Source organism: Stegostoma tigrinum, chromosome 33 (assembly GCF_030684315.1).
Source record: "Stegostoma tigrinum isolate sSteTig4 chromosome 33, sSteTig4.hap1, whole genome shotgun sequence".
Classification (NCBI taxonomy): Eukaryota; Metazoa; Chordata; class Chondrichthyes; order Orectolobiformes; family Stegostomatidae; genus Stegostoma; species Stegostoma tigrinum.
This window is the reverse complement of record NC_081386.1, coordinates 18,202,294-18,215,171: the sequence shown is the minus strand read 5'-3', so window position 1 is coordinate 18,215,171 and position 12,878 is coordinate 18,202,294. Positions and strand designations below refer to the sequence as shown.

Below are 12,878 nucleotides of genomic sequence, written 5' to 3'. Positions count from 1 at the left end.
GCCCTGATCAACGGATCCAACATTGGGAAGGGGTCCTACTGAGAGTCAACTCCGTCTTTCCCAGCCCTAGCCAAGAACTCTGCCACCTACACTCATCCAATTGTGGCCTCTCTGTGTCTCTTGACGAAGTTAGGCCTCTCAGCAAAATGCAGTCACTTTCTCAGCAGCTCACCTATTCCCAGTGGCACTGATAGACTTTGAAGAGCTCCCAGCCTCTGACTGGCCAGCAGTGTTTACTTGGTGGGGAGGCAGGGACAGTACAATTTCTACCCATAGATCCTAAATCCCAGAGCAGAGCCACTACTGCCCACTTATTCCGGAGGTTTCTCAACTGAAGAACTGCAGGGGTCTTGTCAAGTCTGCAGCCAGCAGATGAGACCTCTCTCACCTAGATCAAATTCCACCTCTTAATTTAGCACGCCATTCCAAGAAATTGCAAAGGATCATTATAATATAAATTTGAACACAAGTCACAAAAGGAGATATGAAGTGAGATGACCAAAAACTTGGTTAATCAGAAAGGTTTTAAGGAGCATCGTAAAGCAGGAAAGAAAAATTGAAAGTTTGCAGAGAAAATTCTAAATCTTTAACTTTTGACAGTCAAAGCCATGGCCACTACTAATGCAGTGATTTTTCAGTCACATACTTTCATGAAGTAGATTACATTTGCTGAATCGAAGGCAACAGATCCAAACTTCCCAATATTTAATAGGAGGAAATGTTTCCTTGTTCTGAACTGGATGTTGGTCAAACATTTGACAATTTTCGAGTCAGTGGAGGGGTAGAGAGAGATATTGGTGAAGTCCAGCTGGCTGCCATCAGTGTCCAGGTGGAAACTGAAGCTGTCTTTTTAAATGGTGCTACTGACGGGCAGATCGTAAATGAGAAATGGGGACCAGGGCAAGGATCAATTCCACATACTTTATTTGTTGTGCTTTCAGTCAGCTATTCACATATGTACACAGATGTATGCATGCTCACAAATGTATCAATACTACAATATGCTGTCATCACCGGCTTGCAAGCATGAAAAGTGATTGGCTCTTTATGCCACTACAGTACATGTATATAAGAATAGAAAATTTATCAAGTGTGAAGCTAATGGAATACAATGGTAGTGACTGGGTTGAAACATTTGATATAATTATATCTTCCAGTAATGCAAAACACAGTATTCCTTTCATTAGGTTATGACCTGTGGCAGTGGAATTTAATTCTCATTTGTCTTGAATTTCCAGTTATTCCACATTATTCAATGCAAATTCAAATCTCATCAAGTTAATGTGTCTTGCAGGCATGCAAGATACAGAACGTGCTCCTAACACATTTCCAATTTTTGCAGCAGTACATTACAAGGAAATCAGGAAATTCACAGCTTGTAGCACATAGCTAATGCAGGCACTTTGTTTTGTCTGTGCTGCAAGCTGAGGAATTCCTGATTTAATACAGCGCTTTGGCAGCTCAGTTGCAAAGTGTTGACTCCTGAAACAGATTACAATGTCGTGGATTTATGTTGTGATATACAACAGAGGATTCTTACAATGAATTAAGTAGATTTGTTAAGCTGAGGAATTTGATGTTTTAGATCATTTATATTACAACCCTAATTTAGGAAATTGTCTCTAATTAGTTGAACTCTAGTGAATTAAATCTCAGCAGAGGAGATTTAGAAATCGCCAAGGTTCTCTCAGACAATGCAAATATTGTGATAGAATTTTGCTATGACTTCTGAAAGAATCTGGACAATATCATGCTCATTTAAATAGAATTTGAGGACACAAAGAAGATTTGTTTTTATACAATGTTTTTCACAACCACCAGATGTCTCAAAGCATTTTTCAGCCAATTAAATGCTTTTCAAGTTCATTCACTATTCTAGTATAAGAAAAAGTACAAACAATATGCAAACAGCTCCCATAATATAGCTATGAATAGATGATGATAATTTTTTTATGTTGTTTGAGGGACAGATTTTGATGCAGAACATTGAAGGGTTCCAGCCTGAAATGTTGACTTCCCCGCTCCTGGAATGCTGACTGACCTGCTATGCTCTTTCATCTCCACATTAATTGACATCAGGGATAATTCCCATGCACCTTTTAAAAAACATCGCTAGCTACCCAGGCAGATGCGGTTTCAATTCAACATTACAACCAAAGGCAGTGCCTCTGACTGTGCAGTACTCCTTCAATACTGCTCTGAGACAGAGTCACTGCACCCAAAACATTAACTCTGAAATTTTTGTCACAGATGCTGTCAGACTTGCTTCTCCAGTAACGTCTGTTTTTGTTTTTCTCCTTCAACACTGCACTGGAGTGTCAACCTTGATTCTTGCCCATAAAGCAGGACGCAAACCCAGATGAATCTGACAAAGGGGCTAACTTGCTACCAACCCATGATCTCACTGACTAATGGAACAGACATGATGGGTTTGCTGGCCTAATTCTACTTCTATGTCTCATGGTCTAGCTGAGCCACAACCGACTTAACTGGTTTCCTTTCAACTTTTATCTCCCTATGCTGAAGCTCTATTCTGACTAATTACACCATGACAAACTCCCACCCAGCCAGTCCTTTTTCTTGTTCGAGGTCAAATAATGAATAAGGACAGGCTATTCAGTTACAAAGAGCCTGATAAAAACAATCAATCCTATTCTCATTCAACATCTCCAAATGCACATTTCACCAAGGATAATTTCGACAGCAATCAGACCTGGGAATATCTACTGATATTTTTTGCCACCCTAGCCTAGGGCACAGAAGCAGATTGTAGCACCCTTAACTGTTGTCAATGAATTAACTCATGAGGGCTGTGAATTAAATCTGAGGTGTTCTCATGTTTATTTTGTTTCAAACAATTTGACTTCTGCCATAAAACAACCTGCAATATCTAAGAGGTCTCTCTTATAAGGAGGGCTTTATTAATACAACAGAGCTCAGAAAAAATAAGTTAAATATCATTCTGTTTGACAATCAATTAAAACAAGTGCATTAAATGGTGCTGAACGATTCCTAATGGGTTAAAAACATTCCCTTAAACAAAAACGATTTGTGTAAAGTGACCCCCATCAAATGTACTCAAAACAATAATGAATGTGTGAAAAAATTTATTAAAAACTGTAATTTTGTAAATACAATGACACCATAAAAAGAGAAATATTTAAATCGAAGTTACTTTGAGCGCAGATACTTTATTTCACTGACAGTCCTTTCAGTGAGCTATAAGCTGGACAAATTAACATTTTGGTTTTATACACATGCCAAATATTTCTTGTTGCATGAAGATAGCCAGGTTTAAGGTCTATACAATTTTACGCTGAGACTGTGACTTAATGAGGCTGCAATGCAACAGCTGGTTTACTGGCCTTAGAAATATGGCAATAACAATATCCTCCAGTGCCATGTTGCTACTGTGATTAGACTCAAAACAAAATAGTTGTGATTGTCAACTTAACAGTTGATTGCACAAAGTATATGAAGTCAACTTACTCTATGTGCTGACATGGAAAATTGTCCAAATGAAGGTACATCATGGCTTTAGTGGCCCTGACTGACTTTGCTACTATAATCTAGCTGTGGTCATCTCATCTGTTGTAGATATTGCAGAGGGATCAGCTTGTCTTCTGACATGAATCATTAAAAGTCATTATGCACATTCAGCAAGTGATTAGAAAGGCAAAAAGCAAAATTGGAGTTATTGTAACTGGGATGGAACGTGAAAGTAGAGGGGGATAATGGGAACTGCAGATGCTGGAGAATCCGAGATAACAAAATGTGAAGCTGGATGAACACAGCAGGCCAAGCAGCATCTCAGGAGCACAAACGCTGATGTTTCAGGCCTAGACCCTTCAGCAGAAAAGGGGGATGGGGAGCTGGTTCTGAAATAAATAGGGAGACACGGGGAGGCGAATCGAAGGTGGATAGAGGAGAAGATAGGTGGAGAGGAGACAGACAAGTTAAAGGGTCGGGGATGGAGCCTGTAGACGTGAGTATAGGTGGGGAGGTAGGGAGGGGATAGATCAGCCTGGGGAGGACGGACAGGTCAAGGGGACGGGATGAGGTTGCGAGGTAGGAAATGGAGGTGCGGCTTGAAGTGGGAGGAGGGGATAGGTGAGAGGCAGAACAGATGAGGGAGGCGGGGACGAGCTGGGCTGGTTTTGGGATGCAGTGGTGGGGAGGGGAGATTTTGAAGCTTGTGAAATCCATATTGATACCAACCGCAACTTCCACCCCGCAGTAGTCGAGAACACCCTCGACCGTGTCTCCCGCATTTCCCACCACTCATCCCTCATACCCTGTGCCCGCAATAACCGCCAAAAGAGAATCTCCCTCACACTCACATACCACCCCAGCAACCTCTGGATACAACGCTTTGTCCTCCGACACTTCCGCTATCTACAATCTGACCCCACCACCAAAGACAGTTTTCCATCCCTACCCTTGTCTGCCTTCCGGAAAGACCACTCTCTCCAGGACTCCCTTGTCAGCTCCACACTCCCCTCCAACCTCACCACACCTGGCACGTTCCCCTGCAACCGCAGGAAGTGCTACACTTGGCCCCACACCTCCTCTCTTACCCACATCCCAGACCTCAAGATGGTTTTCCACATCAAGTAGATGTTCACTTGCACATCTGCCTATGTGATATACTGCATCCGCTGTACCTGTTGTGGCTTCTTCTACATTGAGGAAACCAAGCGGAGGCTTGTTGACCGCTTTGCAGAACACCTCCGCTCGGTTTGCAACAAACGACTACACCTCCCAGTCGTGAACCATTTCAACTCCCCCTCGCATTCCTTAGACAACATGTCCATCCTGGGCCTCCTGCAGTGCCACAACGATGCCACCCGAAGTTTGCAGGAACAGCAACTCATATTCTGCTTCAGAACCCTGCAGCCTAATGGTATCAACGTGGATTTCACAAGCTTCAAAATCTCCCCTTCCCCCTAATGCATCCTAAAACCAGCCCAGCTCGTCCCTGCCTCCCTCACCTGTTCTGCCTCTCACCTAGCCCCTGCTCCCAACTCAAGCCGCACCTCCATTTCCTACCTCCTAACCTCATCCCAGACTGACCTATCCCCTCTCTACCTCTCCACCTATACTCACGTCTACAGGCTCCATCCCCGCCCCTTTAACTGGTCTGTCTCCTCTCCACCTACCTTCTCCTCTATCCACCTTCAATCCGCCTCTCCCTGTCTCCCGATTTATTTCAGAACTCTCTTCCCACCCCCCTTTTCTAATGAAGGGTCTAGGCCCGAAATGTCAGCTTTTGTGCTCCTGAGATGCTGCTTGGCCTGCTGTGTTCATCCAGCTCCACACTTTGTTAAATGGAATGTGAAAGTACCTCTGTTTTGCTGTAGTTAAACAGGCCTAGATTATATCTAGAGCATGAAGTACAGTTCTGGTCACCTTGTTTGAAAAAAGATTTAATTGTATTAGAATCAGTTCAGAGAATGTTCGCTCGATTCTTTCCTGAGATGAGGGGCTTCTCTTATTAAGAAGAGGTTGAACATGTAACCATGAGATAGTAAGGACTGCTGATGCTGAAGTCAGAGTTAACACAGTGTGGAGCTGGAGGAGCACAGCAGGCCAGGCCCTTGTCTGCATTCCGGAAAGACCACTCCCTCTGGGACTCCCTTGTCCGCTCCACACTCCCCTCCAACCCCACCACACCCGGCATGTTCCCCTGCAACCGCAGGAAGTGCTACACACCTCCTCCCTCACCCACATCCCAGACCTCAAGATGGATTTCCACATCAAGCAGAGGAGCAGGAATGTTGACATTTCGGGTCAGGACACTTCTAAACATGAACATGCCACCGTTGTAAAAAAAGACAAAAGAACTGCGGATGCTGAAAACCAGGAAACAAAACAGAAGTTGCTGGAAAAGCTCAGCAGGTCTGGCAGCATCTGTGAAGGAAAAATCAGAGTTAACATTTTGGGTCCGGAAGGGTCACTGGACCTGAAACGTTAACTCTGTTTTTTCAATCACAGATGTTGCCAGACCTGCTGAGCCTATCCAGCAACTTCTGTTATGTAGCCATTGTAGATTAGAAGAATAAAAGATGATTTTATTGAATTACATATGATCCTAAGGAGACATGTTAAGGAGGATGATTGCACAATGTTCAGCATCCTTCGCGACTCCTACAATACTGAAGCAGTTTGTGCCCAAATGCAACAAGATCTGGACAATATCCAGACTTGAGCTGACAAGTGGCTAGTAACATTCATGCCACACAAATGCCAGGCTATGACCATCACCAATATCAGACAATCTAACCACTGTCCCTTGACATTGAACGATTTTACAATCACTGAATCCTCCACTTTCAACATTCTGGGAGTTATCATTGATCAGGAATTCAACTGGACTCACCATATAAACATAGTGGTTAGAAGAGCAGGAAAGAGGCTAGAAATACTGCAGCCAGTAGCTCAATTCCTGACTCTCCAAAGCCTGTCCACCATTTACAAGGCATAAGTCAGGAGTGTGATGGAATACTCCCACTTACCTGGATGAGTGCACCCCAAATAACAGTCAAGAAACTTGACACGATCCAGGATAAAGCAGCCCACTTGAATGGCACCGCATCCTCAAGCATCCACTCCCTCCAAGACCGACATCAGTAGCAGCAGTGTGTATGATCTACAAGATGCAGTACAGAAATTCACCAAAGATTCTCAGATTGCACCTTCCAAACCTGTGACCATTTCCATCTAGAAGGACAAGGGCAGCAGATATGTGGCAACACTGCCACCTGCAAGTTCTCATCCAAGCCACTCACCATTGCGACTTGGAAATATATCACCGTTCCTTCACTGTTGCTGGGTCAAAATTCTGGAATTCCCTTCCTAATGGCATTGTGGGTCAACCCACAGCAGGTGGACTACAACAGTTCAAGAATGCAGCTCACCATCACCTTCTCAAGGGCACTTAGGGATGGGCAATAAATGCTGGCCAACCAGCGATGCCACATCCCACAAAATGAACAAACAATAAAAGGATATGGGAGGATATTTCCTCTTGTGGCAGAAATATAGGAACAGTTTTTGAATAAGAGTCTCTCTTTTAAGATTATCTCATAAGGTAGTGGAGGCTGGTTCATTGAATTTATTCAAGGCTAAGATCGATAGCTAAGATCGATTGGTTTTTGATCAACAAGGGAATCAAGGTGTAGCAATTGTAACGAGGTCAGCTAGATGGGCCTAACAGAATATGAATTCCCTGATTGGGGCTATTAACCAATCCAATCTGCCGTAACTGACAAATATAAACAGGACTGTCAGCAATTTCAGAGATTCTGTTTAGTCTGCAAGTAGCTCTGAAAAGGCCAGATCAATGTTGAGCCCAATGCATGCGTAAATAATGCGTGATGTGGTGATGGAGTGCTGGCCTCTGTGGAGGTATTTCACAAGATTTCTGGGGAGCAGACAGGAAAGAGGAACTGAGACTGTACCCACAGGATCTATTGGATGTCAGAACAGGCTTGAAGGTCTGAGTCACAAAATCCATCCACTGCAGAAACAGGCCAAACGACCCACTGAGTCTTCACCAACACTCTGAAGAGAATCCCACTCAGACCCAGCCTTCCTATACTATCCCTGTAAACCCAAATTTGTCATACAGCATGGAAACAGACCCTTCAGTCCAAACAGTCCATGCCGAACTTAATCCCAACCTAAACTAGTCCAACCTGCCTGCTCCTGGCTCATGTCCCTCCAAACTTTTCCTATTCATGTACTTATCCAAATGTCTTTTAGACATTGTAAATGTACCCCCATCCATGACTTCCTCATTCCACCTGTGAGTCACCCTCTGTGCAGAAAATTTGCCCTTCATGTCTTTTTTAAATCTCTCTCCTCTCACTTTAAAAATGTGTCCCCAGTCTTGAAATTCCCCCATCCTGGGGAAAAGACAATTACCATCAATTCTATTTATACCTCTCATTATTTTATAAATGTCTATCAGGTCACCTCTCAATCTCCTATGCACCAGAGAAAAGAGTGCCACTCTATCCAGCCTTTCCTTATAACTGAAACCTTCCAGACCTGGCAACACCCTGGTAAATCTCTTCTGAACCTTCTACTGCTTTATAATATCCTTCCTATAACTGGGCAACCAGAACTGGACGCAGTCGTCTAGAAGTGGCCTCACAAATGTATTGTACAACCTCAGCATGACTTCCCAACTCTTATACTCAAAGGATTGAGCAATGAAGGCAAGCACGCCGAACACCTTTCTAACTGCCTTGTCTACATGTGACGTAAACTTCAAAGAATTATGTACTTGCTTCCCTAGGTCTTTTTCTTCTACAACACTACCCAAGGCTGTACCATTAATAGTATAATCCCTACCTTCGTTGCTGCACCAAAATGCAATACATCAAATTGAACTCCAGCTGCCTTTTCACAGCCCGATTTCCCAGATCCCTATGTAATCTTAGAAAACCTTCTTCGTTGTAGGCTAATCAACGTAGCCTCCACATCTTTGGACTGTGAGAGGAAACTGGAGCACCCAGAGGAAACCCACACAGACATGACGAGAACATGCAAATTCTACAGAGTGAGACAGGGCTAGAATCAAACATGGGTCTCTGGCACTATGAGGCAGCAGTGCTAACCACTCTGCCACCATGCTACTCCAATGGTCTACACCTGCCCACATGTTCCTATGAAAAACCTTATAAATGTACGTTTTCACTGAATTGTGTTCAATTTTCTACCACAGTAATACAGTAGCCCATAAAACTGTGAAAAAGCTGTGGCTGGTAGACCTCACTTGACAGCAAACTACTTGATCTAATCATGAGGACATCCAAAGGACAAGGAGTGAATTTTCAGTGATAATGGGAACTGCAGATGCTGGAGAATCCAAGATAATAAAGTGTGAAGCTGGATGAACACAGCAGGCCAAGCAGCATCTTAGGAGCATAAAAGCTGACGTTTCAGGCCTAGACCCTTCATCAGAGAGAATTTTCAGTTGGAACACATGGGCACTAGGTCAAAGCTAGAGCCACATGCTGGTAAAAGAAATATGGAAGCAAACAGTACTGGAAAATACATTGTGACAAACAAGCTCAGAAAGTAATAACAAAGCTAATGAATGGGACAAAATAAAAATCAGTAGAAATAACAAGAGAGAAGTAAATCATCTTGAGACATAATGTCCCTGGACGGAAAGATGTTATGAATAAAAAGTCAAAGCTCACAAATTTGGCAATCTGAAAGAACAGTATGAATAGAAGTAACTCAGTATGAATAGACAACTCATCTGTAGCAGTATCTACAGGGGAAAAAATGTTCAAGGTTAACATTTTAGAGTATTATAACATTTTCACAACAAAACCTACACTTTGTTTTTATTTCTTAGACTATTAAAGATCAAAAGGTGATTGAAAGTGCTACTCAGATATTTACAGTTGAATATTTCCCCTGTGAATAAGCAGAAAAACACTAAAGCTATTTTTAAAGTGCATCTATTATGAACAATCATGTGTTCCCATTTAAATTTATTGTGAACAGTTGGGTGTGTGTCCTCACTTGCAACAAAGCTTGTTGTGTCCACTAGAATAAAGCATTAGCACCAGCTGTTATGATTTAATCAAAACGGTTGGGACAAAAGTGGCCATTGTATTTCAGTTTAGACTCTTTGGAGGCTGGGCTATAAATATTAAAATATATCTACTCAATTTTTGCGAAGACAGTATTTTGTCGCTTTCTTTCCTGCTGAAGTTCCACAGGCAACTGGGCATTTTACTCAGGACTATATTTGTCATATGTGAGTCCAGATGGTGAGATCCATTTGTGCAAGGATCAGGGAGTCAATACAACCAAATTTTATTGTGTCCTCAACTGGCATCATCGTGAGTAGAAACACTGATAACAATTTTTCACTAAAATGTAGCAACCAAACTGCCATGCATTTGAGATAATAAAATGTGAGGCTGGATGAACACAGCAGGCCCAGCAGCATCTCAGGAGCACCTGAGATGCTGCTGGGCCTGCTGTGTTCATCCAGCCTCACATTTTATTATCTCGGATTCTCCAGCATCTGCAGTTCACTGCCATGCATTTGAGACTAGTTAAAAAGTAAAGAACAAGATTTATCTAAAGCCATACAAACAAATGAAATAGGACTAGAAGTAGACCAATCTCCCCCTCAGACCTACTCCATCATTCAGTAATGATGATCTGTTTGCATTTTAATTCAACATTCCCATTCATCCATTCATCAATATCCCTTGATAGTCCAGCCTAACAAGAATCCATCCAACTGGGTCCCAAAATTAATCAATGGCCCCAACCACATCACCTCCTGAAGTAGGAAGTTCCAATGTTACACAAACCACTAAGACAAAAAAAATCCCCATCTCTGTTCCAAAACGTTGACCTTCTGATAGTAAAACAGCACCCGCCAGTTCTGAATTGGTCCAGAAGAGGGAACATGTTCTGAAGAAGGGTCACTGGACTCAAATAGTTAATTCTGTTTTTCTCTCCACGAATGCTGCCAGACTTGCTCAGTTTCTCCAGCGTCTCTTTTTGTCTGCTTTCTACATCCACATTGTTAATATCGTTCAGGGTCTTATGTACATTGAGTCACTCTTCTAAATTCCAGTGGAAACAAGTTCAGACAGTCCAATGTATCTTCATAAAACAAACGCTCATTTCATGTATGAATCAAGTAAACATCCTCTCATCACCCCAATGCAGTTACATCCTTTCTTAAACAAAGAACGTAAGATCTGTATTTAAGACCTTTTACCTCATTTGGAATAACTGATTGCCTTATTAGTTGAGTTACAACGCATGTTATTTTATCCACTTTAAGAGCGTCTAACCATTTTATATCTCTATATCAATAACTAGTTGTATCCAGTCCAACGTTTTTTTTGGGAATCTGATATTTCCCCATAGTAGCTTTCTAATCTCTTCAAAATTAAATCCTAACAACCATTAACTTTCAAAGATGTGTTCTTCCTAGTGTCATAATTGATCCAAAATCCTTTTCAACCTGACAATGGACTCAAAGCAGTTGCAGCAGGAGAGGTGGAGGGGGTAGCAGAAAGATGGGAAAGATGAAAAGCCTTTGAAGAATGGAAAAAGGATACCAAGGCAGAGGAAATGTGAGACAGACTACCAAAATGTTGGAACAAGATAACAAAGAACGCAATCATGAAAGTAGAATGGAGGATGTAGAGACATTATTGAGTAGCAGAGCACACTGTAGCATTTTCCCTCATGGGAGTGCACTTCAATGTTATCTTCAAAATTATCTCCTTCATAAAAACGTTGTCTAATTTGATTCCAATTTAGTTGGTTAGCTCAGTTGACGTAAACGCTGGTTTATGCTGTAGAATGACATTAACAGTGTAGGTTCAATTCCACACCAGCTGAGGTTACCAAGAAGGACTCTCCTTCTTTAACTTTCCCCGTAACCTTTCCCCTCATCTGAGGCATTGTGGCCTTCAGGTTAAATCACCAAGAGTCATCTCTCTCTAATGACAGTCCATTTGTTCAAGTAGGACTACAGCAACTTTGCATTTGTCTTTTATTTCCACATGACCACTTGCCTCTGCAGCTCATCAATCTTATTCACCACCTTCCATGTTTTCACATATATGCACAATAAATCTCATTTAGACCTGAATGTATTCCCTCTTAATTTTGACCTGACCCACCATTTCTTACTCCAATTTTAGCTGTTTCCCGGTTTTTTTGGATAAATTTGTTGTTGGTACGCTGTGGTTGGAGATGGACCATGAGTACTGGTTATTCACAGTCTGCACAGTGCACAGTTAAATGCTCGACACTAGCAGCGACATGCCATTCTGCAGTCACTTCTGTGGCCACCAAAACACCTGTAATCCACCCAATCAGAGATAGTAAGAACTGCCAATGCTGGTGTCAGAGATAACACAGTGTGGAGCTGGAGGAACACAGCAGGCCAGGCAGAATCAGAGGAGCAGGAAAGCTGACATTTTAGGCCGGGACCCTTCTTTTTCTGAAGAAGGGTCATGACCCGAAACGTCAGCTTTCCTGCTCCTCTGACGCTGCCTGGCCTGCTGTGTTTCTCCAGCTCCACACTGTGTTATCTCTTGTAAGCTACTCTTATTTCTTTGCTAATCTTTTTACATACCTTTAAAAGCTACAGCAATCCAATTTTTATGTTTTTGTAATTGTACATTCATATGTCATCTTCTATTTCTTTTATCATTTTCTTGGTCCTCATTTGTTGAATTTTAAAATCCCCCAATCCTCAGACTTACAACATTGCTTGGCAGCTTTATATGCCTTTTCCGTTGATCTAATACTTCCATTGTTAGCCACAATGCTCTTACTTTTCTTTTTGAATAATAGTATTGGAAGAAAAATACGCAATAACTTTTAGAAGGGGGGTAGTAACAATAAAATGTTGCAGATGCTGGGAATCAGAAATCAAAACAGATAATGCTGGAAATATTAGAGTCATAGAGATGTCCAGCACAGAAATGGAATCTTTGGTCCAATTCATCCATGACAACCAGATATCCTAAGTAAATCTAGGTCTATTTGCCAGCATTTGGTCCATATCCCTCTATACACTTCCTAATTTTATACCCACCCAGATGCCCTTTAAATGATGTAATTGTACCAGCCTCTGACACTTCCTCTGGCAGCTAACTCCATATATGCACAGCCCTCTGCGAGAAAAAGTTGCCCCTTATGTCCCTCTTAAACTTTCCCCTCTCACCTTAAACCTATGCCCTCTAGTTTTGGACTCTCCCACCCCAGAGAAAAGGCCTTGTCTATTTACCCTATCCAAGCCCCTCATGATTTTATAAATATCTATGTCATTCCTCAGCCTCTGACACTGCAGGAGAAATAATCCCAGCCTA

At 42.2% G+C, this 12,878-nt stretch overlaps 1 long non-coding RNA gene across 2 annotated transcripts in view; it reads right to left on the bottom strand.

Annotated features, from left to right (window-relative positions):
* The window catches only part of LOC125467301 (uncharacterized), a 53,776-nt gene that overhangs the window by 40,378 nt on the left and 520 nt on the right, over positions 1-12,878 (bottom strand). For both annotated transcript variants that reach the window (XR_009442876.1, XR_009442877.1), the window contains exon 2: positions 6,516-6,649. This is a non-coding gene — a long non-coding RNA (uncharacterized LOC125467301). The remainder of the gene's footprint in view (positions 1-6,515; positions 6,650-12,878) is intronic.